This window comes from Lathamus discolor, chromosome 6 (genome assembly GCF_037157495.1).
Source record: "Lathamus discolor isolate bLatDis1 chromosome 6, bLatDis1.hap1, whole genome shotgun sequence".
Lineage (NCBI taxonomy): Eukaryota > Metazoa > Chordata > Aves > Psittaciformes > Psittacidae > Lathamus > Lathamus discolor.
Window position 1 is genome coordinate 10,681,593 of NC_088889.1, and position 27,920 is coordinate 10,709,512.

At 40.5% G+C, this 27,920-nt stretch overlaps 1 protein-coding gene across 6 annotated transcripts in view; it reads left to right on the top strand.

Annotated features, from left to right (window-relative positions):
- The first annotated feature begins 1,615 nt into the window (after window positions 1-1,615).
- The window catches only part of MIDEAS (mitotic deacetylase associated SANT domain protein), a 63,838-nt gene continuing 37,533 nt past the window's right edge, over window positions 1,616-27,920 (top strand). For 2 of the 6 annotated variants that reach the window (XM_065685325.1, XM_065685332.1), the window contains exons 1-2: window positions 2,774-2,965; window positions 27,668-27,766. The gene's annotated coding sequence lies outside the window, so the exon portion shown is untranslated. Of the gene's footprint in view, window positions 1,681-2,081; window positions 2,366-2,495; window positions 2,546-2,773; window positions 2,966-3,166; window positions 3,390-27,667; window positions 27,767-27,920 lie in introns of those variants that run through there. The other 4 variants (XM_065685327.1, XM_065685330.1, XM_065685326.1 and 1 more) reach the window with 4 other exon arrangements.

Genomic DNA, 27,920 nt, shown 5'->3' on the forward strand with positions numbered 1-27,920 from the left:
TCCTGTGACTTGGTGAAAAGAGTGCCACCTGCTGAGTGTATGTCCCAGTTTGCAAACGTAAGTATGCAAAGCATAGTCTTTAATCCAAATTCTGACTCAGGGCAATCCAGTTTAATGATATGAGTCGATGCTGTTACACCACAAGATGTGCCTGTACAAGCCAAAGAAACCTAAGATTTTATATGGTGATAGCAAGGAAATCTTTCTTCCTTCCATGTAGTAATAAAATAATGACCTACCAGGGGATATGTGTGTTTTAAAGTGTAAAAGTGACGGAGTGCAGCCTGCATGCAGTCTCAGCAGATGCTGAGAAAAGGAGAAAGGAAAAATAATCATATTTTTTTTTAAAAAAGCAAGCATAGCAATAGCTGCTACTACAAGAAAGAAAATTATGATGTCTGGTTCTGGAGGAAATCCAAGGACTTCATAACACGAGGAATAGAGAAACAATTAAAGAGTTCATAATGGCAAAATCTTTACAAAACTCTTCATGAAACTGTTTATTGCTTGGCAAAATAAACAGTACCATACAGCTCTCTAAACACTTCTCATGGCATGGTTGTCTTTGAAGTATGCTTCATCTGTTTCAGAGCTATGAACTGGCTGGTTGTACCTACAGGCTTGCCTGGTTTTGTGCTTACCACATTTGGTATGTTTAGGAAGAAGTACCATCCTTTCCTGTAGATTTTGCATCCTTACATTGTGCTTCAGCTTTGGCCTTCTGGTTATAATGTTGACTTTGGCTCAGTGAAGAAGGATTCCTATCTACCTTATACATTATTTAGGAGGCAGCTATCAAAACCCAACACCATTAAAACATCTCTTAGACAAGGGTAGACAGCACACTCCCCTGGCTGCGCAATGTTAGCTTTCTGTAGCCAGATGATGATGTTTCTGCTATTGTCTGCTGCTTTGACGTGATTATGGATTGTGAAACGGGAGTCACTACTAATCATTTTGCTTCCCAAACAGGTGAAGTACAACATGTGTTTGTTCTGGCCGGAAGGAAAAGCTACACTTTGTTTTTACAACATGATTTACAGTCACTGAAGAGTGGGGGTTTTGTATTTGTGTGTGCGCGTATATTTGTTTGTTTGGGTTTGTTTTCTTCCCTCCCCCAATGAAAGTTGACATAAGCAATTTCAATCTTACTAATATCTGATAATATCCTTCATGGGAGGTACTGATTGCCTAACATCTTATAACAGAAGGAAATAACTCCAGCTTATGTCATCTGTCTTTTCAGTCTTTATTATCAGTTGCATGCCTTTGACTTCATTTTTATGCATGATACATTCACTTATTTAAGGTTGCTTTACTTATTAGCTAATTTATGAACAGCTGTCAATATTCTTTCTGCATTGATTTAAATAGTTATTGACCTATTGCTCCTGTCTGCTCAGGAGTTTTGAAGAGCAAGGGTACTAATGGTAAAATAGAAGAGTTTTCCTTGACTGTTGCATTGAGACAGTGTTGCATCAAGGGACACCTTTGGTTGTGAAAGAAAAAAAATAATTTTACCAGTAGTACCTGTGGCTACTATTTTGCTCTTCACCTCCATGTGTCTCAGTGTTATTCTCTGCACAGTGACAGCAAAAGATTGGGTGTGGTAATTAGGCGACTGACCTGGGACTCATCAGAGAAACCTGGTTATGCATCAGATACCGTCTGTAGTCACGAGTAAGTCACTTCTCTGGGCTTCTGTTTCCACGCATCTTGAGCTTCCTTGGTAAAAAGTTCTGCATGGAAGCTGGGACCTATTGTGACAGAAATGTGAACTAGGGTAAGAGTGCAAAAATTACTTCTAGATTTCACTTCATTAAGCAATATATGCTAGAAGCTGAACTGCCCTGCTGATCTGAGGGGGAAAAAAAAAAAGCAGGGCTGTTGTGTGCACAGAATGATTCAGCCTGGATGAACATAAACAAGCGCAACGTGCGTGTTGGAGTAAAACTGTTGGGCATTTCCGTGTTGCTCGGCGTGTTTCACTGAAGGACAGTCTAACCTGTGAATGCTGTCTCAATGTTGTTTTATATTCTTAAAGTTTTGTTGATTGTGGACAAACTCGGGTATCGGAGCAGTCTACAGGGGGAGCAGCGACGAAGCAGCTTCTTTATTTCCTGCCTGAAGAGCAGTAGCGTGCCTGCATTTGCCAGCACACAGTGTTTTTTATTCTCAGACCAAGAACGCCAGGGGAAGCCATATTCCAGCAGAGGAGCTGAACATTTTTAGAAACCTCAGCAGTGAGGAGTTCTTGTGCAAGGAAATTTCAGGCGTTTGGTAAAACCGCCAACAGTGTACAGATGACCTGACCTGCTTTCTTCCCTGTTTTTCCACTTTTTTTTTTTTTCTTCAGAAAAAAACTGTGAGAAAAGGGACCAAAGGGGGGAAACAAAAAAAACAGCAAACCAACAAACCAAACCCCACCATGCTTTCCTTTGGTTCCAGTGGTTCCTTAAAAACAAAAAGCTTTCCGTGTGCTTGTTTTTCTTTAGGGAGAAAAGCCACGAAGCCCGATCGCGCTGCAGGAACTGGAACCGAACCGGTGAGTTTAGCCAGGCGCTGGACGCGGCAGCGTTTTGCAAGGCTTTGGCTTCCAAATCAGTGCTGCAAACTCTGCCCGCCCATGCCTTGGCGGGGTTTTCCCCTCCTTCCCTGCGTGCAGCGGCCAAAGCCGAGAACGGAAGGTCAAGCCAAGAGCTGTGAAAAGGGGCGGGGAGGCCAGGCCGGTGCCAGGAAGAGACGCTGGGGGGTCGGCGGGGCTGCGGCTGTGGAGTAGGAAGGCGGGAGGAGGAGGAGTTGAGGAGCCCGGGCCTGGGAGCCTCCCCACTTAGCGCACTAGGAAGTGACGCTTTCCATGAGTCCCGGAGAGAAAGAAACAAAGTTTGGGTGCTTTCTGCCCCTTGCTCCTCTTTCTCCACCTTTGCCAATTGCCACCCCGCTGCAGCCGTCCCTCGCTTTGCAGGTGAGCCACCGCGTTTTCGGCCCGCTCCTGTTTTTCGCGGTTTATTATTTTTTCCCTTCACGTCTTGCTTCCGTTTTCCTGCCATTTTGGACAGGGGGTGTCTCTGCTGGGCTTTTTTTTTTTTTTTTTTTTTTTTGGGGGGGGGGTTGGTTGGTGGTGGGGCTGCTGTGCTTTGTTCACGGGTGCAGGATGAGGGGGAAAAGCGCTCGTGGAGGTGTCGGGTCCTCCTGGCTCCAGCCCGCCGGGGCAGCGGCGCTCCCGACCAGACTGCTGCGGGGGGGCAGCCTCGGCTGTTGAGCCACTTGCGCCCGCTGACCGCGAGTCCTTGCGAGGGCTCCGGAGGGGTTCCTTATGTGCTGCCTGGCTGCAGCAGCTCGTGGAGGACGCGTCTGTGTGCTGATGAGCTGCCTGCGGACGGTGTTTGGTGGGTTCGTTTGGGGTTGGGTGCTTTTGGTGGTGGCTTTTTTTTTGGGGGGGGGAGGAGGGTGGTGGTGGTGTTTCTTTTTGCTTGCTGTGTGCTGCAGCCGGGGCAGCGCCGCATGTGCCATGGGAGCACGGCGTGCTTCAGCCAGGCTCTGCCCGGGCTTACGCAGTGCAGGGGGGCTGGGGAGGAATTTCTTAGGTAATGTCCGAAAATCCCGTGCTCTCCAATGTGCAGCTTCTTTGGCAGCAACTGCAAAGGGCCGATTCTGTGCAGTTTCTGTGCAGTGCAGCAGTAAAAGCTGATGAGGCACCCACGCACGTATGTGCGAGGCTTATATAATACTTAAGGGGTTTGTTTTTCGTTTAACAGGCGTGAGCAGGATTTATTTTTGGTTCGTGAAGTCTTGTGTGGTTGCAGCCTGCAGAATTAGACCAATCCTCTCTTCGCTCCACAGAGATTTTCTTCGCATCTTCTTTAAACCAGCTTATTTTTCAATAATAATTTGATTTCGTCCTGGCTGTGTTTTGAGTGCGGCGTAAAGGCCGTCTACACTGGAGCAAGCAGTAAGCAGTTAAGGGAGGGGAAGAGAGAAATGTCCTAATGCGGAGACTGATATTAGGTTGTTTAGAGGGCGAGACTGCAGTTCCAAGCAGCAACAGCAGCAGCTTTATGACTGTGTGTAATTACAGAGTGATTGCATAGGACAGCATTGTTGGAACGAATACGTATACACAGGCTATTGTGCAAGATTTCTGTACCGAGCAAAAAACCTAGTTCTGCATTGCAAATGCTAAAAAGAGAATGCATTCTGCATTGAACTGTCACATTCCTCTTTTGATTTCACTGAAGAATTAGAAGGGGGATGGGGAGGGAAGAAGTGGAGTGAGGCCGATCGTAGAAGTCACAGGAATGAAATACTCATCAGAAACGCCCCCAGTAGTCTCTGAAGTCGCCGAAGAAATTGAAAGCTCGTTGAATCTGTGGTTCCTCTTTCTTAAGTGATTATGCAGCAGATGAAAATCAGGCAGGTTTGCTAAGAGTCCGGCAGGTTTAGTGCAACTCTTGCTTTGCTGTGCTTGTGTGCTAGGTTAAAATGAGCAACTGCAGTTCAGGCGCTTGGAAGTGGAGAGAAGATCTCTTGGGAGAGTTTGTGTGTCAGGCTATGAACAGTTAGAGGTTGAAAGGAGTGTTAGATCGGGCATAAATTTTGGGTATGCTGTTTCAACTTCCGTTGAAGAGTTGCATATTGCTGGGTGATCTTGCAGGCAGTATTGTCTGAGGGATAGATAGGATAAGCATTGAGAGTGTGCCGTTGGTAACATGTTAGCAAGTCTTTTAACTTTTAACTGTGTAACTTTTAACTGTGGAAGACCATAAAAATTATGTTAAAGTCCTTGATACAAATTAAGGTACCTAAGATTTGTTTTTCAGAAATTCAGGTTGCTTGTAATTTTTACCAGTTTACTTCTGGAAGTAGTTGGAATTCATAAAAAAACACAGATCCTAACGATTTCAGAACTGGTACTCTGAAATTGGCCTTTCTAGGATTGGAGGCAGTTTTCTAGACATGTTATCTTTAACCATCTGCTGATTTCTTAGTAAATGCTCTGAAGGCCTGTAAAATATTTTGGGCACTGTAATGTAAAGTGCTATACAAATGGAAAGCTGCTTTAAAATTAATACACATGGGTCATCTTATTAATGGTAGTTTCCTCAGGTTGTCAGCTAAATGCTTCATGTAAAATATATGTAGCTTTGTTAATGAAGAACATAATGATGTGCTGAAGAAGTTTGTTTGGGTATTTTGTGTTGTTCTGGATTTGTTTTTGTTTGGGTTTTTTTTTCGGGTTTTTTTTTTTTTTTTAGGAGGTAGCTGATTAACCAGTCTGACAAACTTACTTTCATAGTGGTCCTTCTGTAAATGTATTGGGAAATTTTATCTTAATACAACATAAGCAGAGATACATCAATCTATGCGTTACTGTGATGTTCCATTTGTAGATTTTTCTTTGAATTCTTTTTCATGTTTTGGCTGACTTTTCAATTTATGTTTCAATGTAAAAGTCACTTCTGGGGAAAATCAGAAACAGTGCTTAAGGATTCCTTTAATCATTTGTGGTGGGAGAAAAAGTTTTAGGCCAGGATTCTTTGGACTTTCATGCAAAGGAATAGATAACTTGCATGTCAATGGGTTGTCCTGAGATACTCAGTGGGGTTAGTTATAGATACACATTTGTGTGCATAGTAGCGAAGGGGAGGTGTAGTCATGCTAGCCTTGAACCCATCCAGGTAGTGATATGAAACCATGAGGGCTTGTAGCACAGTACAAGCCTTTTGGGAGCCTATGTAATCGTTCCAGATGTTATTTATGTGTTTGTCTTTTCACTCTTATCTGTCACCTCTATGTGGCAACTGCAGAGCTGCACGAGATGTTTCCAAGCCTGGCATTCCTCCCATGACGCTGTGTCAGGCTGCCAGGCAATGAGTGTAGTTGACCCTAACAGGTAACCTGCAGCCTTTCTTTGGGAATGGCTGCCTTGGTGATGATGATAGCAGCAGCATGTGTGTATGGGGGGCATGTTCAGGCATGTAAGCAGAGGAGCACAACTTTCATGAATCAGGGTGTGGGTCCTGTTTCCAGAGGAGGATATATTTTCTATATACTTAGCCGTTCTTGAGGGGTTTCTACCAAAGAAACTTACTTAACTCTTTTTTAACCTGTTGATCAAATTATGGAATGAGGGTGTTGATGGGAATTGTCTTAGGGATAAGAGCTGATCTGGTTTTGGTTTTTTTTGTAAAAACAAACAAACAAACCCCCCAAACCCCAACTTTTTCTTCTTTATTTTTTTTTTGTCAGGCCATTTCATAAAATCTTAGTATTGGTTGCAGTAAATTAGTTCACGCTAAAATGAAATGTAGTAAATACGCATATTGTCTCCAATGCAGTTAGTTATATTCTAAGTTACATAAAGGGAGAAATAAATCACTTTTCTCTGAGTGTTGATTGTATGAAACAGAGGGGTGAGGGTGGCAGGAGCTCTGGTGGTGAGGTTTTGCAACACATGTCCAGAAAGCTAGCAAATTCTGGCACAGGCAAGCCAAGGCTTGTGAGTCAGCTTCAAATGGAAGACTTGCCACTGAGCAATTTGTAAATAGGAGGGATGTGCTGCTAATTCACAGAAATGTCATCGTTAGGACCTCCCCTAATAATTGGAAGTGTGGCGCAGAGCTGTCTGTCGGACGGGAGTTGTTCGTGCTTTGAATCACGTGTTCCCTTCAGTGTATTCAAACCCAGAAATCCTTGTCATGTGATATCTGGGTCCCTGAAGGAGGTGGTTGCTCAAGCAATCATTTAGATTTTTGTAGCTGCATACCAGCAACTTACATTCTGCGTGGAAGCTCCTTGGCAGCTACAGGAGCTCCCAGTGCACGAACGGCATGTGCTTCCAGTGTGAGGCTGCTCCAGCAGCACTTCATGTCGTTTTGCGTAACTTCTGTTTCTGAATGGTCTCCAACTGTAGCCCTTCTCTAGTGCTCTGCTGATCAACTCTAGCAACTGAAAAATATCATGAAGGAAAGCTATGCCCTTCACCCCAGGGAAAAACAATGAATGTATGCATTTGGAATGCAGCCAGCATTCAGGTATTCAGGAGCAAAGGGTCGAATGGGGAATGCAGAGATGAATCTTGTTAATTAATTCTTTGCTTTTAGGGCTGTGTTGATTCTTTTTCTCACGTTTGGTTCAACTGACAGCCACCTGATCAGCAGGCCTGAATTAATAGAATTAACTCATCTCTACATGCTGTAGAAGATGTACAGATATTCTTTGAAATTGATATCTCAAAAATGGATGTTCTTTTTACGTATAAGTAAATTACATGAATGCCTTGTTGCACTGACAGCTGGTGTTGATCAAGAAGTTTAAAAACTGGGAAAAGCTTTTAGATTTGGAGGGGGTGGCAAAGTGGGTGCTTTTTTTAGTTTTTTGGTGTTTTTTTTTTTTCTTAAAGGCATGGGTAAACTAAAATCAGTTCTCTGAAGCTACACGTTGTGGGGCAGTAGGTTTGATGAAATGCTTGTCACTTTGTCTGCAGTGTGCATTGCGATGAAGTCTAAAGTTGAAACTAGTTCCGGAAGTCTGAATAATCTCCAAATTCCTTTATTATTGTATAGTTCATAGAGTAAAAATACTCTACATTTCTGTTTGTATCCCACTGTGTGATTTCAAACTGGACTTAATCACGTGTGGTTAGGTGTGGCCTTCTATGTCTATGTACACTTATGATTCCTTGAGCATCTCCTTTTGAACTCCTGCATCTGTCTCTTAGTAATCTGTCATAAATGACATTATCATTTAGAATTTTATAGTAAGGCGAGTGAACTATTCCTGCAGTTTCATAATATCCTCAACTCTTCAGATTCTCAACCCTGAACAGTCAGCTTTACACACATTGAAAAGCAAAATGTGCCATACATTAAAAATACTCTTGGGATTTTACTGCATTCTTTGCCATTAAGTTGTCTTATTTTCAGGCTTTATTGTTTCTTTCATAATGTATTGCTCATTCTTTCAAGCACTTCCTGAAAGGAGAGTTAGCTGTGTTAGTGGGAAATTACTACACTTGGGTGGAGAAGAATTTTGCAAAGTATTTTCCTAATTTGAATTTGGTTTTATACGATTTGAGGGCAAAATCCCAGTGCTGCCAAATTCCTGGTGAGAGGAAGGAGAGCCACAGCTGTAAGGCATTCTGATTGCTTTAGGAGATTCCAATGATGATAATTTAGGATGCCAGATACTCATGTATGCAAAACTGGTAGGGAAATCTGACTGTGCCTATGGTTTAGTCTGATTGTGACTTAGAATATTCTGAGTTGAATGATTCACTCAGAACTTTTTTTGACAAGCTCTAAATGTTATTCTGTAGGAGACATGCTAAATATTTGGATAATTTATAATATTATCTTTATTATATTGAATTAAAATTATAAATATATTTGTATTTTGATCAGAAAGCTGTTACATTATTCATATTTTCTTAAAATGTGATATTTTTAGAAGTATAACAAGTAAATCGTGTAGGCTTTTAAAACAATATTCATTTAAATGGAGGGGTTTTTTTAAGGGATATTGAAATGTCTGGGGAGAAGTAAATGAATATATAATATTCACTATAAATGAAAGCTGGGAATTTAAAAGTATTATGTACCATTGGGCATTCTTAATAATAAGAGTTTAAGCTGTCCTCCTTGAATATTTGGAATGTTTTTTGCTCAAAAAGGGTCTTACTGCAAGTAAAGAATTGCAAAAAAAGTTGCATTTGATTATGGACTATTTTTTTCTGATTTAATTTCAGTATTGGTCTTTGTTACTGTGATTTTTCTAAATACATGCAAGAATGCAAAAAGTATTTAAGACACTTCTTTCCCACTGAAGTATGCAAACTGCTTTGAATTGGGTTTTGTTTTGCTTTTAGTGCTCTTTGGCGAAAGTAAAATATTTGAGGTATGATGCTAGCTGTCTTACTTTGCTACTAGCACTTTCTCTCTATAGATAGCATACTGTGACTTTGTAGGAAAATCTGATCTGTAATAAAAATGTTCTCATTGATTAGGAATATGAAAAGAAGAATGTGGAACTCTTATAAACAATTAATTTTGAATCTGAGATGCAAAGAATAAACATCCAAGTGTTGAGGTATTAAAACCCCTAGGGAGTTTAGGATACACGATACTGCGCTTAGGTTTTAGTCATTGACAGTGAATAATGGGCTCCCTTGCAAGAAGGGACATTGAAGTCAATGCCAATGTTTTTTTCTTTAAAAAAATGAACAGAGCCTATCTGAGATTTTTCATTTGCCATATAAATAAACCCAGTTACCTCCCCTTTACAGAGCAACTCAGAATACAGAGAGCTTTGTTAGCAAATGAAATGCAAATTTGAACCCTTTCTTTGTAAAGTTCTTCTCTACAGCTGGAAGAGCTCTTAAATAATAATACTTGCTATTGATATAAATTGTACACTGGAAGATTCAGTTTCTTCATTCGGGTACTCCTGGAATTTTAAATGGGCTAGCTTGCCTGTGCACACATGTATGCTAAGGTGCAGGCTTTTGTTTGTCTAAGAGTGATGCAAGCATGTGTCTGCTCAATTTTAAAGCACAGGAAACAAAAGAAATTTGGGCAGACTGGTCGTAGAGAAGCAAAGCATCTTGTCAACAAAGAGGAGATAGAGCGAGGTTAGAGACCTTTCACTGGACTTCAGGTTGTGCTGCTGCTTTTTGGCAAGTTTATGGATTTCTCCACAAGGCACCTCTGTCAGAGGTATCATTAGTCAAGTATGACACCAAAGGCAGTGGCCCAGATATTTGTCAACATCATCAATTGCTTGGCCACATGTACTCAGATACTTAGTTAAAGGGACAGTGTATTTGATATTTGGACTTGACGTTAAAACAGCCATTTGTGCTGACTAAATACTTGGGTGGCACTGAATTGGCTTTTGCTTTTTCTTTAAACAGAAGTGTTTTGGTTTGTTTTTTCCCACCAGTGGTGAGAAATCTAAATGTGTTCCAATCCTGACCAGCAGTATTTTGTTGTTACAGTACTGTGAAGTTACTGTTGATGTTTGTGGAAAAATGAGTCTTAGATGAAAGGGCAAAACTTCTTCAGACAACCCCCAAACAAAAAAACATTCTCATGCACACACACAAAAAGTGCCGAGGTAGGAAGATGCTTAGATTTAGAATGTTTTACTGCTTCCTTCATGAGAGATGTTGGTACTTGGATTTGGATCTTGAATTGTAAATAGTCACTTCACTGGGTCTACTACCATAAAAGCATTCATCAAGGACTGCATGACAAAAGGCAAGCAAGGCAACTCAGTGTTTGAACTGGCTCACTTGTTACTCAGCTAAAGAGCAAAGATGACACTGTTTGAAGCATTTCTTTGGTTTCTAAGACAAAGATAGTTTCCTACGGAAAAAAGTAATCTAGTTTTCTATAGCCTTGAACAAAATTGAACAAAAATCTGTTAAAGAGGGTTTGTGAGAATAATTCAAATCTGCACAAGATGGTGTGTTTCTGCTGATCACATCATGAGCATTAATAAAAGACTGCAGTGTAGCCACTCTGTAATTCTTAAGCTATGTGGTATACATAAGTACAGTTTTACTATGTTTCTTTCATATTCTGATCCAGTATGGTTTTACTGCAGGTTTTTACCATTTTGGCGTGAATAATACCTAAGAAAGGTGCAGGGCACGCTTAGATGGTTAAAGGCAAATTTTAGAGTCTGGTTTGATAGTGGAGGCTGCAGTGCTGTGACTGGGTCTGTACTAACCATTCTTTTAGGTACCTGTTTCAGGAATACAGCCTGGGGGTAGCTTTCTAACATATTAGTTGGGTTTAAATGTTTAAGAAGTCATACCCATACTCTTACTGAGAAGTCAATGGCTTTGTTTAGCCTTTAAAAATCTTAAGTAAAATCTTGCTGTTAATCTCTTTTATTAACCTGAACTGCTTTAAATGTTTTATCTCTAAGTTAACTGGTGTTAATATTTTGTATCTGTGGGAGCATTTGTATTTAGGAGTTCACCAAGCCTTTTATTCACAGGTAAACACAAGAAGCTATCTATACTGAAACAAAATTGATCAGCAACAAGGAGCATGTAGCTATTGTTTAGAGGAGGTCTTGCTCTTTGCCCTGACCAAGTAGGCCATTAGGCCTTCCAGTCATGGAATTTCCTGCATCTAAGTCTACACTTACATTTACAAACTGTTACATAACTATGGGACAACTAAGATCAAAGACAGACTTGAAAGAGAAGGCAACAAAATGTTATACAGGGAGGAGATGTTTTCTGGTACCATAGGACATACAACAAAACTCTTTCCAGCCTTCTCTCTTTCTTGCAATCTCTACCGATGAGTAATTTACATGAACTGTGTCTTGTTATCCTCGGTTTTAGGTGAGGTAATTGCCTTCAACGAAGAGGCTGCAGAGCCCTTCTCTCATCTAACAAGTGGTGGCACAATGTCAGGAGTGGGGATGACTGATGAGCTGCGGTCGGGGAGGGTGTGATCTGTGAGTATGAATTTGCATCTCCAAGGCTAGCTGAGTGTTTTGTCAGCAGGCTTTGTGCAGGAGGTCACACCCTCTCACAAACACTGTGTTTGAGAAGGAGCTGGCTTTGTTGTTCAGAGATAGTTACTGGCACCCTCTGTGGACTTCCAGCAGATAAAGGCACTTAAGCCTTAGGTAGAAAAGCAACATTTTTCGTTCAAATGCAGATAGGTGTTAGCCTGTGATGCATCCTCTGTGGGCTTTTGACTATCTTTTTCCTGGTCATGCTGCTTAAAAGGCTGACTTCAGGTTGTCTGCAAGATACTTAATTCATTCTTGATCTTTTCTAGAAATCTGAGACACGGAACAGGCTTCTGGGTTGCACTCCAGAAACGAATCACCATTTTCTGTATGGAGTAGACTGAGTAGAGTTTCCCTAGCTAGGCTACTTATTTGCCTTTAAATCAGGTTGTCAGTGAACAAAATTACCATCTCTGTGGTTCTGTGCACTTAGGTAATTTCAGACAGGCTCTTATGCAGAGTGATTTCATACTTTTCTGTTTCTCAGTTGGGTAACTTCAGCAGTGTCATTGAAAAGGGCAAAGATGGAAGAAACCAAAGTGGTGGATCAACTTTCTCCCTTGGAGCATGGTTCCAGGGCATTCTTCCCAGGTGGAGCATTTTTCCAGGGATTTTCCTGGGAGACCTCCCCTGGAGCAGGTCTGTGAGCTGCTCTCTAATGTTTTTTTTATGGTGATGATGAACAGAACAACTCTATTTCACTGTGTGCTTAAAAGTAATTTAAGAAGACTGTGCTTTCTGAGTGACTTGATTTAAGAGAGAAGAGTACAGCGTGGAGGTGGAAGGATAGTATGTGTTTAGTGACAGCTGTAATTGAGTTACTGCGAGTGACAGAGTTTGCTTGGGAAAGTGCTCTGGTTTAAATGTAGGATGCATGGCTGTTTACAAGTAACCACCTGAGCCATACAGTTTGGATGAATGGTGAGAATGTGAAAATCTATTAACATCTTTAGTTACTCAACTAGTTTATTTTTGGGAGCCCATGAATTGGCAGAACATAGTGACCCCATCTGAAGAGGATGACTTTGAATGCAGGAAACTTAGTGAAGTTATTAAGTTACTTGCTACTATTTCTTTGCAGCAACCATAATGGATATTTTAACCCTTTGCTTTCCCACTGAACGTTTTTGCATAGTGTTAATGTATTTTGATGCAAATCTAATACTGTCCTCTCAATGCAAAATAGCTTTGAAAAGTATGAGGTTTTCTTGTTTGAAAAGGTGGGGGGAAAGTGATCTGGTGGTAGATAGCTTGTTTCTTAACCCTTTGTAATATTATACCCTTCGTTGGGAATAGCTGTAGCTTGGATTCAGGATTGGTCCTGGGCACAAAATGCTGCAACATAGAAAAGACAGAGCTCTCTAGCACACAGGCAAGAATGCCTGGAAGAAAGAAGCTGAGAGAAGTGGTATTTATGTACAAAATCAGAGCTGTATTTTGCATGACATTGATACTACATTTGCCCTATGTGGCTAGAGAGACCTGGCAAACAGAATCAAAACCTGACAGTGACAACTGCAAAGTCTTGCCCTTCCTATTGTAAATTTTCTACATGTGACTGATTTGCATGGAATTGTTACCCTTAGCGTCATGCGTAAGAAGGTAAGAACAAGAAAGCTTTCCTGTAGTGTGTTCCTTGTGGCTAATACTACAGTCCTGGTTTGGAGAGCTGATACAAGGTTTCATGGAGTAACCAGGGAGTTTATTCTGGAAGAAAGATGGTTTTCTTTAGGCTTTCAAAGTTCTGTCCCCTTAAACCATCAGAAATTCACAACTAAGTTTTCAGTTTAGTTGAAAACTACTTCATTGCTGGAAATGTTACTTGCCGTTTTCTTACTGAAAAGTTAAACTGTGCTCATGACTTAATCATTCTATATCCTTTCATTCATTCACATAGTTCACTCATAGTCTCATACCAGCATTGCAGGATTTCTTAAAAATGCTGAATGTTGAGAACAGATGACTTCCCAGTCCCTTTGAAGGGAAAGAACCACTGACCTGATTTTTGTATTATACAAACAAGATTTTAAAAATGCCAACAGATGAAAAAATAAAGCAGAGGTTAATACTTGGTGCGATGACTGGACTCAGGGAGACCATTTTGCTTTAAAGGTGACTGCTTTTCATCCCTTTTTTTTTTAAATAAGGAAGGTCTGGAAAACTCATGTGTTTGGAGCAATGTCAACTGTCCACTTATCTGTTCAGCAGCAGTCCCTCACTATTATTAAAAACAATTGCTGGAAAAAAATTGTCTTGGGTCTCACATCTTAATTGAAGCCAGGGATGTTAATTTATTTGTGGGGGTTTTTTTCCAAAGTGTATTTTAGTTATTGGCTTCAAACAGTACCCTCTTTCTCAGTACCCTCAGTACTAGTTATCAGTGTAATATTAATAAATCTGTAACTCATTTGTCTAATGTTTTAGATGAGCTGCTCCAAATCTTAAGAATCAAAGCCCCCATTACAGTAACTTAAAAAAATGAAAATATTTCCACCTGAAAAATATTCTTCTCCCTTTTGTAGATCACCCTAAATACAGATTTAACCATTACCAACTCTTTATTGGTTAAACTTGAAAAAGCATATAGTTGTATTTTCATGTTGATTAATAGTTTGTTGATAACTGAGAAGGTTCTCAAACAAATTGCGATTTTGGGGGTGAAAAAAGTCTGAAGTCCTTAATGCGTCTCTTATTTCTTGAAAGCAGAATAACTGGGTTTTGTTTTGAAATTCGAACAAGGGAGTATTTTTACAATTCCTTCATGACTGAAAATACATTATTAATATGCTGGAGCCTTCATAGTTTAATCAGATGCCAGCATAAGCAAAAGCATCACCTTTGACCAGGCTGCAAATACATTATGGCCTTGATGTCATTGAAAGCGTCGCATGCCTTGTAAGTTGAGGGTTAAAGCAGTTGAAAGATACTTTGATTTGGGTTTTTTCTTGAGGGTTGTGGGTAGCAGTTTATGGCTTATTAATATCAAAAAAACCCCGAACAAGCCAGTAACAGTAAAACCTTCTCTGTCAGTGAAGTCTGGACACTGTGATGTAGCTAGGCTCTTTTTAATCTATCATTATAGGGAGCTTGGTTTCCTTCTAATGCAGAAGCTGAAAGAGAAACTATATCCATTGCTCATGGAGATGCAGAACAAGTAGTACAAACACAGAAAAAATTGAATAAATAAATTGAAAGATCCTTATCCAAGACCTAAATGAAATGCATGTCTTCCAGGATGCCTTTATGTGCACTGCTGGACAGGGTGAAGGGCTCTGTGCACGTGCTAAAAACGTCTATTGCCTCGCCTGTCTTTGCAGGGGTGTTTAATGCCTGGGTAGGTGGGGAGTCTGTGTATGTCTAAATTAATGAAGGGGGGGAGTTGGATGTCGCAACAGCCGCAGCCACATGTCATGGCATGCCAGGCTGCCTTCGAGGGCAGGGGAGCTGCCAGGTGCCTGGTGTGGAGGGCAGCCTGTGCTTCATGACTCTTGAAACCAGTATTGCTGAGCTGCAGGGTGGACAAAAACCCTTTGAGAGATCCTCTTTCTTCAAGCCATCACTTGGGTTCTTGCTCAGCAGCTGATGCATTTCACTGGGGAATGCAACATCACAAAAGTATGTTTTTAGACTCTGAGTGGCTTTGGAGCAGCTAAGTAAGTATAACCTTCTGTAAGAGGAAATAACTTTTCTACCAGATATATACACAGATGGATTGTAATCGTACTGAAGATAGTGTTTGCCTCAACAAGAGAAAAACCTTTTTAGAAGAGTTGCTATAAATGGAAATCTGTGCTTACCCTAACTTCTTGCAGCAGCAGCTGGAGAGCACAATTCGTGCCTAGTAGGAATGAGATAGGCATCCTAGGGAGTTTGAAAAACTAAAGGAACTAGGGAGGTGCAGGCCATGAGCTACAACAGCAATGTACATTAAAATTTATTGGTCCTCAGATGCCAACAAAAGTGTCTGGGAGCAGTTCTACAACAGTGCAAGTGGGCCTGGATAACAGAGCTACTAACATACTCTATGCCAGTATGCTGAGGAGGAGAGGATAAGCTTTCCCCTGCAAGGGGAAGCCCAGTGTCTTGCCACCTCCAAAATACAGATTTCATTTTGGATAGGAAAATAAGATTTATTTATGCAAACTTGGAAGAGATGTAGTAATTACAGATGCACTTCCTAAAATATTTGATAATATAGGGCTCAAATTATATGCAGACAGCACTTGCAAGAGCTGCTTCTTCAGGAGGAAATTATGATGATAGAATAGTGGATCTGGTATAAGATTATTCGAGGACTTTAATGAGTGAGTTCTTTAATGAATGCTTTAATGAAGTATTGTTGATGACTTCATCTTTAAATACTAAGATACTTTAATGAATAGGAAGTTGTTATTGATGGGATTTTGATTTAAAAAGGCATCTTCAAGCTGAAAGCAAACTTGTAGATTTAAATAACACCCTCTGTATCTTAAAATAAATGGATTGTATCTCCTGCCAGAAATGGTGCCAGTATCCAGCAGAGGCCGTAGAGCCATGTGATGGAGCTGTGTGCTGTAAAGAGTAAAATGTGACTTTAAGTTAGTGCATATGTTTGCAATTGTATGTCTGCCTTTTTCTCTTATGAAGGGAGAGAAAGAAAAGAGGTTAAGCTTCAGCGTGGGAGGGAAGAGGTGGTCACTGGTTGCTTTTAAATGGAGGTTTTCCAGAATGCCTGGGAAGGACATGGTGTTTTTGTGGAGCACGTTCACTGCGGTCCGTGCAGCAGCAGATCTATGGCAAGAGCTCTCTGTGCTCTTCAGGCCAGTTTTCCACAACCCTCAGCAAGTTGGTCACCACCGATTGTTCTTTCCACATGTCGATTTTGTTCATGAAGTTACTTCAGGGAACTGAAGGCAAAATTCAAGAGCTGAGAGGTTAATGATTTCCCTTGTCTTTTTGCTTGTGTGTGCAGTTTGCTTGGAGGGAGAGGGGAGAGAGTGTTAGCCATTTACATCTTCCCTCATTCCTCCCCAGAATGATCATGGAAATTATTCCTAGACTGGTTTAGTGAAGTTGCTCTCAATAGTAGAGACTGTTGTAAGTGCGTAGATTATCAAGAAACACCCAGTGGGAGGATTTTGTTACTGAAGAGTTACTTTTCCAGAATGAGAAGCAAGAAAAGAACATGTCCATATTTATCTGGGGAAGTTTTTACTGCTGCAGCAAGGCAAGCAAAGTATCTTTATTGCTATGGACTTTATTTTAAATTGTTAATTCAAAGACCACTAGAAGTATCATTTTACTTGCTTAAGGTATAAAAAGCCTGACAAGTTGGAGTGTGGTAAGCAATTTCATTTATTAACATTGGAGTTGCAGATCTGCTTACTTTAGATTTTGACCAGAGAGCTAGTGAAGTGATGCTGGGAGTTGAGCAGCTGACAGATGTGTGTTTTTTCCAATTGCTGACATTAAAAACATGAGCCTTTAAATGCAATGTCTACTGAATGTTAGGGGGAGGTATATGTAGGATTTTTTTTTTTTTTCAATTGATTTTGGAGTATTCATGATCTTTCAAACTATAAGCGGTTCCTCCAGTCATACTGAGAAATTTGTCATACAATATTCTTTCCGTGTCCAAAAAAAGAAGTGTTTTTTCCTCTTCACATGCAAGTATCTGTGCATAAAAATAAAAGATAGATGTTAATAAGTGAAATTGCCGATTGTGAGAAGCTACTTTAAAAAAAGGGCAAGGGAGAAGGGCACACTATGAAGTTATTACAGTTGCTGACTTGGATGGGTGGTTCATGTCTTTTGAAAGAGTTTGTCCTACCATGGTATCTAAGCATATTTAACTGGAAGGCATTGTGTTCTAAAAAATGGGCAAAATGTACTGGGTATGAAGGTGTAAGAGGAAAGGCATCTTCAGGGCCCGATATACTTGTGGTTTCAGAAGGGAGATATTTTCTTCTTTCTGCTAATCTTTTAATGGTCTCACCTTTTTCTCACGGGTTAGCTTCCTACACGTGGCAACAGGAATGGAAACCAATCATTGTACATGACCTCAATCTGAAATCAAAAGTGGTAAATTCTTCAGCCCTGGGCCTCTGAAATGGCTGCTTGGGGGAATCCCTCTGTCTGTGCAGATGCTACTGTGAAGCTTTATGCCAAAACCAGGGTCATGCATTTTACAGGTGAACTGAAGATAACTGAAGAATACGGAAACCTTGCTTAAGCAAAGCCATAAGTTTAGAAATTGCTGCTGTAATAAAAGCTTAGCCTGCTGTGTGCAGGAACTTTATGAAAGTAGAAGCCGTTCCTTTCAGTGAACCTTTTTCCTCATGGTCTTATGTGCAGGTAGCGATGAGAGTGAATTTTTCTATTGTGTTTTCTGTTTGTTTTTTGTGGCTCTGACAATACTTTTGTGACTGATTTGGCAGATTTTGTCTGCAAGGGAACCTTTTGTGCTGAGTCTACAAGTTTTCTAGTAAGGAAGAGAGAGAACAAAGCCACAAGTATAAGTGGTGGGAGATTTGGGAGCAGAATTGACTTAATTTACTGTAATAGGTGAATTTCATCACAGTTATGTGCAAATTAGTACTTGTTCTTTCTAAGTAATACTGTGACTTAGCATTCCTCATGCATAACTCTCAAATCTTGTTTTATTTTTTTTGTGGGTTTTTTTTGTTGTTTGTTTTTATAAGCAGCAGGTATAAATACATAGATTTTTAGGGAAAGGGGAAAAACAAGAATTGCAATTTCATCTCTAATGCTTGCATTTAAAAAACTCTGGCCCCTGTTTTATTTTTCCCATGACACTTCATTATATTTCACAACCAAATGTGTGATGGTTCTGCCCCTCCCTTCCCCTCTTGCCTCCTTAAATGACAGAAATATGATGTTAGTGACTGCAGAGCAGAACTGGGGCAGAGGACCATGGTGCACCCCACCTCTGGGACATCAGAAAAGCCAGAGATGGCAGCAGCAGAGCCCCTTCTATGATCTGCTGAAAGAGTCCTTTTGTTCTTGCAGACCAACTGCTGTAATCTCTACCATGTTCCGGCTGAAAAGTCACTACAAGTTTTGCTCTTAACTTGGCCAGAGGCAGGGTTAAACAGAAGATGCAGTTAGGGGGATCAAGGGGTAGAAACTTGTCCCTGCACGGGTGGGCTTTGAACATGTGCTATTCTGATGCATCTATTTCTTGTGGGCCTGAAAGCTGTTTCTTACTTGTGGTGCCTCAGATGTTGCAGCTGTGGGAAAAGAGCAAAAATTCTTTTCTGTTGAAGTGGTTGTTGGGAAGGAGGTTGCATAGATGGCATATGCATGTCACGGTATTTGCTAAAAGCACTGTCTTACACGATTTAAGATCTCCTTTTTTTTTTTATTTTTTTTTTATTCTCTTGATTCCAAAGTGTGCTTTTATGCTTATGGTGATCATAAGTGGTGGGAACAGATGAAAATATTTGCCAAAGCTAATCTACTTTAGCTATAAATCAGTATATTCATTCATTTCTTTCTTCATTTGAATTTGTATTTGCATGCAGGGAAGGGATTTGATGAGGCTCTTCAGCATTGCTACCTCATGCCTAAACAGAATGAATAGTAATGTCATGTTTGCACCTGAATAGGTCTGCCTAGTATTACTGAATTGTGCTGTGTGTTCCCTGGACACTACTGCAGTTAAGGCTAGTATATCACTATGCATACATGCCTTATAGGTGACAACTCTAATAAAAGCTAGAAAAGTATTTTTAGTTCCACAATAAACCTGCATTGACTGCAATATACTTACCTTGAGTTTATTCTTATACATGGCATACAGTCTCATGGGCAGGCTGAAGTAGGGAGAAATGTTTCAGGGAAGTTTCACTTGCACCCTAGCCATCCTTAGGATGGGATTTCAAAGTGAGTAACAAGACTGAAGTTGACTGAAAGGGTAGGGCACTAGCTTGACAATGATTTGGGTTCCCTGCTCTGTCATATACCTCTTCAGGCCAAGTCACTTCATAGTTACTCTCTCCGACTTAGTCCCCTTCAATAAAAAGGGAATAATAGTAGTTCCCTCCCTTAAAGAGGTATTGCCAGAGTACGTGCATTAGAGTATGTAGTGCTGTTATGCTATGGTTATGAGGCCATGCATCTGAGTAAAATAGACATTGCAGTAGTACAGTTTCTATATTACAGTGCAAGAAATGAAGCCATGGGCAATAAGAGGACTACACCTGACTAGTGTTGTCATTTTCTGAAACCAAAAACAAACCAACCAAAAAGCCCCAACCAGTACACTTCATGCAAGTGGAAGAGCTGTTCCCCTTAGCCTGCATTTCCAGGCAGAGCTCATGGACCATACAAAGGCATTGTAGAATGCTGCATCTATGGAATATTGGTTAGAAATTTCTAGTATGACACTGCCATAGATACATATTAATGTTAGAGCTCTTCTACAGATAGGGGTTGGTGAAATTTCATGTGCTTTAGAAAATACCATGTTTTTATTTCAAAATAGCTGTAACATTTACAGAAGTTAATGTGGGGAGTTATACAAGGTATTTTAAGAAGCAGTGTTCTATGCCAGTTTCTTAATTTTAGTGTATCTGTTCAAAATGAAGATGCTTTACCTGGCATCTTGCAAATGCAGTTTGTATCTGTGCAATATGAAGGGAGTGAACAGAGGACAGAACAGATCAAGGAGTTCCAGAATAGTAAACTCTTGTTGGCTGCCTGTTTGCTCTTTAGTGCAAAACAAGCTCTTTCGTATCTCTCTATTTAACTGTTAAAAATACAGAATGTTGCACATCACAGGCTGTGTGGTTGGATGAATTGGTGTCAGTACATTGCTTGAACTGTTACAAAGCGTTACATAAATGTTAAGTATTCCAATAACATCAAGTTTGTGGGCAAGTTCCTTCAACTGCTTTCCCCAAACAGAATTTTTCTTCAATTTTTCAAAAGGCCAAGAAGGACTTAGGGGTGTTGGTCGATGAGAAACTTACGATGAGCTGGCAGCCAGAAAGCCAACCGTATCCTGGGCTGCATCAAAAGGAGTGTGACCAGCAGGTCGAAGGAGGTGATCCTGCCCCTCTACTCTGCTCTTGTGAGACCTCACCTGGAGTATTGTGTGCAGTTCTGGTGTCCTCAACATAAAAAGGACATGGAACTGCTGGAACAAGTCCAGAGGAGGCCACGAGGATGATCAGGGGACTGGAGCACCTCCCATATGAAGACAGGCTGAGAAAGTTGGGGCTGTTCAGCCTGGAGAAGAGAAGGCTGCGTGGGGACCTCATAGCAGCCTTCCAGTACCTGAAGGGGGCCTAGAAGAATGCTGAGGAGGGACTCTTCATTAGGGGCTGTAGTGATAGGACAAGGGGTAATGGGTTAAAACTTCAACAGGGGAAGTTTAGATTGGATATAAGGAAGAAGTTCTTTCCTGTTAGGGTGGTGAGACACTGGAATGGGTTGCCCAAGGAAGTTTCGAGTGCTCCATCCCTGGCAGTGTTCAAGATCAGGTTGGACGAAGCCTTGGGTGACATGGTTTAGTGTGAGGTGTCCCTGCCCATGGCGTGGGGGTTGGAACTAGATGATCTTGAGGTCCTTTCCAACCCTAACTATTCTATGATTCAATGTAGCAACTACAGTAGAATGTTTTTCTGCCTGGGTTGATTCCTAGATCTCTCCCAAATGGAGAACTGTGTAATGAATCTCAGCCTGCTGGCGGGAGACCGGATGTTCCTTCTTATTGTTTGGAGATTTGTTGAAAATAGCAGTCATCAGAAGCTGTGGAACATAAGATGAGCTGGTAAACTGTTTGAAATAAGAGGGTGCTATCCAGCTGGCGTGGAAAAATCCTTTAGAGTCCACTAAATGCATTATGGATTGTAAAGAAGCATCAGTTTCAGAATTTCTTTTTCTTCAATGAGAGAAGAATCCATACACCTGAAGAGCTGGTTAGTTCATTAGCCTTTCATTCTGAGAGTGAAAACTATTATGTAAGGGATTTTGTTTCGTTTTTAATGCTTTGCAGTTACTTCTGGAGATGGTCAAGTGTTTAGCATTGATCCTCTTAGCAGCTTTTCTAGTCAGTTGCTGTGTGACTTTCCAATTACTTATGGCCTGCTTTTTACAGTTGGGAAGGACTTACTGTTCCTGTTAATAGCAATTACATAGTTTATATCTTTAGCAAATACAGCTATGCGAAATGTAATGTGGTGTTATTAACCCAAAATTTTATGACTTCAGTTAGAATGTATTGTTCCAGGACTTGCAGAAGGAAGGATGTAAAAGTAAACTATGTTCTGCTTAACACTCACAGAATGCCATGTGCAGGTGGATGAAAGTGTAAACTTTAGTTTTTCTTTTAATATTGAACTTGATCATTGTAGCCTTAATTTTGTGTTTTATTAAGAACTGTGTATTCTACACAATTTAGAATGGCTTTGTAAGGGTTCTTACTAGAGGGCACTACTGTTATTGAATGACATTTTTTTCTTTCTAGTTATGAAGTGCAGGATGGGTGGTTTGGTTTCAGGTAGGCAGGTTGAGCTGAATCTTTAGGAAGTTTCTGACTTGACTTTGAGTATGTATGTTACATACTGGTGTTACTCATGCCCAGTTGCGGAAGTGCTTTATAATGTTAGTAAGGATACAGATAAGCCACTACATGGAAAAGGTTTGTTTTGTATTTGATCCAGTTGGTGCCAACCATCTGCTCTTACTTTCCTCCGCTGAAATCCCTGTGACTGAAATAAGGAGACTGGGTAGGTGTCTGCCAGGTGACTGTCAGGGAGCTCTAAATCTGGAAGCCTGGAGAATGCTCTGATTAATTAAAGATTAAGAAATCAAGTGCTTTCTGTACTCCTCGATTCTTTAAACCTTGTTGATTTCCATCATGTGCTGATCGTGCTTGCCCGAATTTTTCAGTGTTGCTACACTCAGGACTAACTAGCTGGATTTGCTCAGCTGCAGTGTTGTAATGTCCAGTAATACTCCAGTCATGGTGGAGAGCTAAATGTACCTTGTCACAGACCAGCACAATAAAAAGATCCTGATATGTTCATGTGACCACAAAACTTCTTAAAAGACATAATTTTAGAGATTTGAATTGAAGTCCTGTCCATGCTATTAAAGCCCGGCTGAGTAGATTTAGAATAGATCAGCTCAGTCCCCACTGAGCTGTGGGCAAACCAAGATCAGCACTGCTTCAGCTTAGATAACTGTTGAAAACCAAAAAGGTATTTGTGGGTTGAGTGAGGCAGAGAGGTATACGGCAAAAGAACAACTATATTATTGTGTAAACTTTTTCCTACATTTTTTGCTCCCTCCCTCCTCTTTGGTTATCACTACCCCGTTGTATCATGTAAGTAGACTTTTAAGCTCTCTGTGGAAGAATCCCCATCTATCCTGTTATAGTGTACTGTTAAGGTTAATACTTTATGAATATCAGTGTATTGGGTTTCAGGTATTATTCTCATTTTATGAACTGAAGTGGCTTGCTTAAGATGCATGCGTGTAGCCGAGCAGGAAATTGATCTCGGACCCAGGATCTTCCTGCACTTTCAGTCTCAGCTATTTTCCAGCCAGACTTGGATGGGTGATGGGGCCTGCTTGATGGTATCTGCTGAGAGCTATAGCCTGGGTATTGAGTGCATTTATGTCTCTCATGAAGAAACTTTTGGGAATGGAAAGTATCATCTCTATGAACTTTCCTGTTTCTCTTTCCTTATTTGTAGGCCATTACCTCTTGCAAAGCCTCAAAGAAATCTGTGAAGCACTTAGCCTGTGGTGTTGCAAACACTGGACATCTGCATGTGTCTGGTTTGGTGATGGAGTGCTGGAGAGGTCAAGGTGGAAGTGAATGAACCTGCAGCAGTCTTTCCTGTTGCTGCTCAGTGCATTCAGGTGTGCAGGGCTAAAGTGCAGAGAGATTTGGTCTGTCTCTGGGGTGGATCCTAGCAAATCTGCAGCTGGTGTGTTTGTGGTGGGAGAGGCACTCAGAGCAAAGGGGTTGTTGTGGTTATATCAGCTATGTGAATGCGAGGGCATGCGTAGCTTTTGGCCTTCTCGTTGCTGTTCTGATTTTAGAGTCTGCTGTGATTCCTGCATGTTGGAGTCTCTGTTGCTAGCAACTGCCTTCCCTGACAGCTCCAAACAAAAAAGCTTAAAATAGCTATCTAAGTGCTTACATTTGTAAGGACCGTTAACTCATTTCCAGTGGGAAAGTATAATATGTTCCTGTAACTTTACAAAGCCTGAGAGCAGCATTTCATACTCCTTAATTGCTGTGATCTCTCTTCACTCTAAGGCTGCCCAAGCCTCTTAAGATCATGGTATTTATCATGACAGATTGTAATAACTAATATTCCTAACCTCAGTACAGTTTATAAACAGTGACTAAATTAAGAGATGTGCCATGTACCTATTTTGTTGAAGGGTAAGCCAGCACTCTGTTGCAAAGCTGTTTGTGAAGATGGGCTTTACTGCAAATTTGTATACAAACTTGTGCGAATCATGAATCTTCTGTTTTCATGAGATGAGGTTTGGGCAAAATTTCAGTTATTTTGGTAATACCACTCAAAATTTTGCATGAGGATAAATTAAATTGAGGATCCAACTTGGATCTGCTGTAGTATCTTTTCAGTAGCTGTTAGAAACAACATTGTCAGTTCCTTTAAAAATAAATCAGGGTTGTTGTTCTGTGGGGGTTTTTGGGTTTTGGTGATTATTTTCTTTTTTTTTTTCTTTTTTTTTTTTTTTGTTAATCTGCTAAATTTTAGAATTCCAATCTGCTTTTTTATTAGGTTTTTCTTCCTCATTCATGCTGATTTTGTTCTGGTGGAACTGTTTGTGCAAGACAGGTTTTGCCTGGATCCTTGCTTGCAAGGGCAAGACTAATCAGCACTTAATGGGCATTTTCTTTTTGTGTCGTTTTCATCCCTTTAAAACAAAATCAGGTGGAAAATCCCATGTGCATTTTGAAAAGGGAGCCTTCAATACTTGTACTGAATTTACAGGTTGACTGAGGAGCACAAGCCAAAATACAGGTTACTTTTTGAGTGTTCGTTGAAAGTACACAACTCCTCTCTTAGAACTGTTACCTCAAAACACCCTTTTGAGGTGCAGATCTTTCTCTCTTACATCCTGCATATTAGAATGCATCTGTGTGTTTAGATGAAAGTGGAAAATTGTAGAGATAGGAGAGAAATAAGACCCTATCCTCAGATATAAATATTAGGTCAAAATAGAATGCATGCTTAGGTGAATTTTTACAGGAACTGTGAATCTGAACTGGAAGCTATCCAGTTAAATGAGAATACATTTTCACTGCCTTTCCTTTATGTCATCCTTTACTGTAATAGACCAAAATATTTTTATGATGCTGAATGTCAGGAATGGTCTAGATTGGAGCAGTAGTTTGTCACATCTGGTGATGCAATACAAAGCTACGTGATTTTGCTGGCACATAGTCCTTCAGTCCTTCCCATTGTCTCTCCTGCTTCACATTGCAGAGCTAATGGATTTTACTTGTGAATCTCTGGTTAGCACAGTGCTTTAATGCAGCTTTATCAGTCCCCATTCTCTGAAAATGGGAAAGTAAAAGTGGTAGCAAAGTAATTTTAACCATGCTGTCCTCAGGGCAGAGGTGCCCTTGAAGTCAGTCATTAACTTTGGTCTTTCTTCAACAGAAATGGGCTGATCGGCGAATATTTGGGTAGGCCATAAACATCTTTGATGTGTACAGCTTAGGTATGCATTTGCTAGCCCCAGGCATGTACCTTCAGGCAACAGTGGAAGTTGTAAAGCTTCCTGGATGCTGTGTTTTCCTTTTTGTTGTCTCTCCCTGTCTGTGGAGCAGCTTTCCTTTGATCTCTGCCCCTGTTATGGGCAGAACTGTAGAGTTCCTTTTTTTGCTATGCAAAGTTATGCAGACAAGTAAGCCTCCCTCCATTTCATAGGCTTTACTGATTCTAGGACTTTCATCTGATAGTTTTCTAGATTGGTTTCTTATTTGAAGGTGTTGAGGGGGGCAAAATGGTAGTTACCTGTTTATATTCTTTTGTATTGGGCTTCTTTTAACTGGAGACTGTTCAGTTGGTTCTTCAGTTCTTTTTGCTTGTTCATTTTGGGCTTCTGCTGCTGTTCCTTCTGTGGTGCTTGTCTCCTGGAAAATAACACCTTTTGCTGTAGAGACAAGCTTTCTAGGTATCTGTGGAAAATGCTGTACCATTTGGGTTAAGGTGACAGGGACATCAAAGTGTCATCTTCCATTTATGTTCTAGTTTTTCTTGGACAGTGTTGTGTTTGAGCTTTGACAGTTGCTTTGAGCTTTTCCCTGTCTTTTCAGAAGATAGGTTGCTGTGCTTTGCTATAGAATTTACAAGCATGGTCTGTTTTCTATTTTTTCATGTTCCCTCCCAAGGATGATATGTAGGAAAGCTGTGCTGTTATCCTTCCTGTTCAAGGTGTCTGGTTAGTGGGAGGTTGCAAACAATCTGCAGGAATTTTCATGTAGCTATCTGCAAGAAAATGTGACCCAAGTGAGCGTGCATGAGAGGCTTTTGAGGGAGGCACTGAAGGTGTTTTCATATACAGCAGGATAATCATAGCAGATGGATAAGTTGTGCAGTGAGCTTTGCAGGTCTTTTAGCAAACACAAAAACTGACCCATGTTTTCACTGCTTTCTTGATTCTCACTCAAGACTGGCAATAGGTGCTGGTTGTTTAATAGGGGCAAATTTCTGTTAACTGGGGCAAGTGATGCCCTGCAAGTACCCAGTCATTTAAAAAAACCCAACCAACCAAAAAAATTCAACCCCTCAACACAAAATGACAGAACCCAGAAACAAAACCTACCCTGTTACATTGAGCTAGCTCTGTCCTGCTGTTGCACTGAGGAATTAAATTTTCTTTGCTCTTTCTGCACACATGTAAATAGCCCACCCAATTTTTGTCTTTTGCATATAGATTTAAACCCATTTTTTCTTTCAGGATTGGAGGGGAGCTGGTAGCTAATATCCTATATTCTGTTCTTGATTTTTGACCTGGTTTGTTGTGTGATCTTAGTTCACACTGTTGTAGTTCCTCTGTTATGAGGATAGTAAATGAGTTAGTTCCTCTGTTTTTTGTTCCTCATTAGTAAAATGTGTGTCGTGATTCTTCACCATAAATGTGGGATTTGACCATAAGAATGAGCAAATTAGAGAAGGAAGGCTCTATCGTTCCATCTCAGAAGTACACTGAGCAGCTTTCTGTGTTTGACTTAAATGTAAAAATTGTTCTTGGAATCTGTTCATTGTTAAAAGTAATCGAGCTTCTTACAGGGGAGATCAGGAATTTGAGTTGCTGGCAGCAGGAGGGTTTAGTGAGAAATTTTTCCCACCAATCTAATTCAACAGATCTCCTGTAAGGAGCTGTGACAGTAAAGTTGCAGTTAAGGCTGAGAATGTACATTAGCTAGAACCCAGGAAGACTTTGTTTTTCGCATGGAAAAAAAAATAGAAGTATTTAAAAGCTAAGATTCAAGTGGTGAACCTACTTTGGGTTGAGTAAAATCTGCTAATGGGTATCCTGAGCTGGTATCAGCCCAGCGAGTGACTCCGAGTGCCTGTGCCCTGCACTCCTCAGATATCTCTGCTTTGAAAGGACTTTAATTTGAGCACAGCATCCTGGATGCCGGTAGAGATGTCTCCTTAGTCCTGTTGTATACATAAGTAAGTCCTTTGGGAAGATTTGCCTAAATCTAGCCCATGTGTGTTTAGGATTTTCTTTGATGCTCTTGTGCAGATATGCTGGAGAAGTCTTAGCTAAAAATGCTAACCCCAGCTTCTGAGTAAGGTGCTGTAGGTTACTTTGCTTTATGTACTTTTTCATTCCAGAAAATAGTGCTTAAGTGCCTGTTGGGTATATATCTAATTTGACATTCTTTTTTAGGTATAGGAGAGAAAGCCTTGCAACATGAAAAATCCTTCTTAAATCTGACAATATGTACAGTATTAAAGCAAGTGACATACAATTCCTGTTCATCTGAAGAAAGTCTGAGAGAAGTTCTGGCATGCCAGAAGTTCCTGGAAGTGAAAATAACCAATGATGTTGCATGCCAAATCTTAGAGTTATTAAACAAAAATATACTGATGCTAGGTTCTGCTTTTTCTCTGTGCAGTGTAAAATGCAAGGTATCGTAACATTTCAGTATATCTGGAGGCAAGACACAGTATCTTCTGGGAATTATATCACAACTGGCTCTGTGCTTTATTCAAAGGTAAGAAGTGGTCAAGGCATACTGCTCCAAAGTGTGTTGCCATTTTACTGTACTACTGCAGGCTGACTCTTGTGCTGAACTTAAACAAAAAAACCCAAAGCTGGTAAGTGGCTAGGATGATGATAACATGAGCTCATCCCTCAGCCTCAGGGAG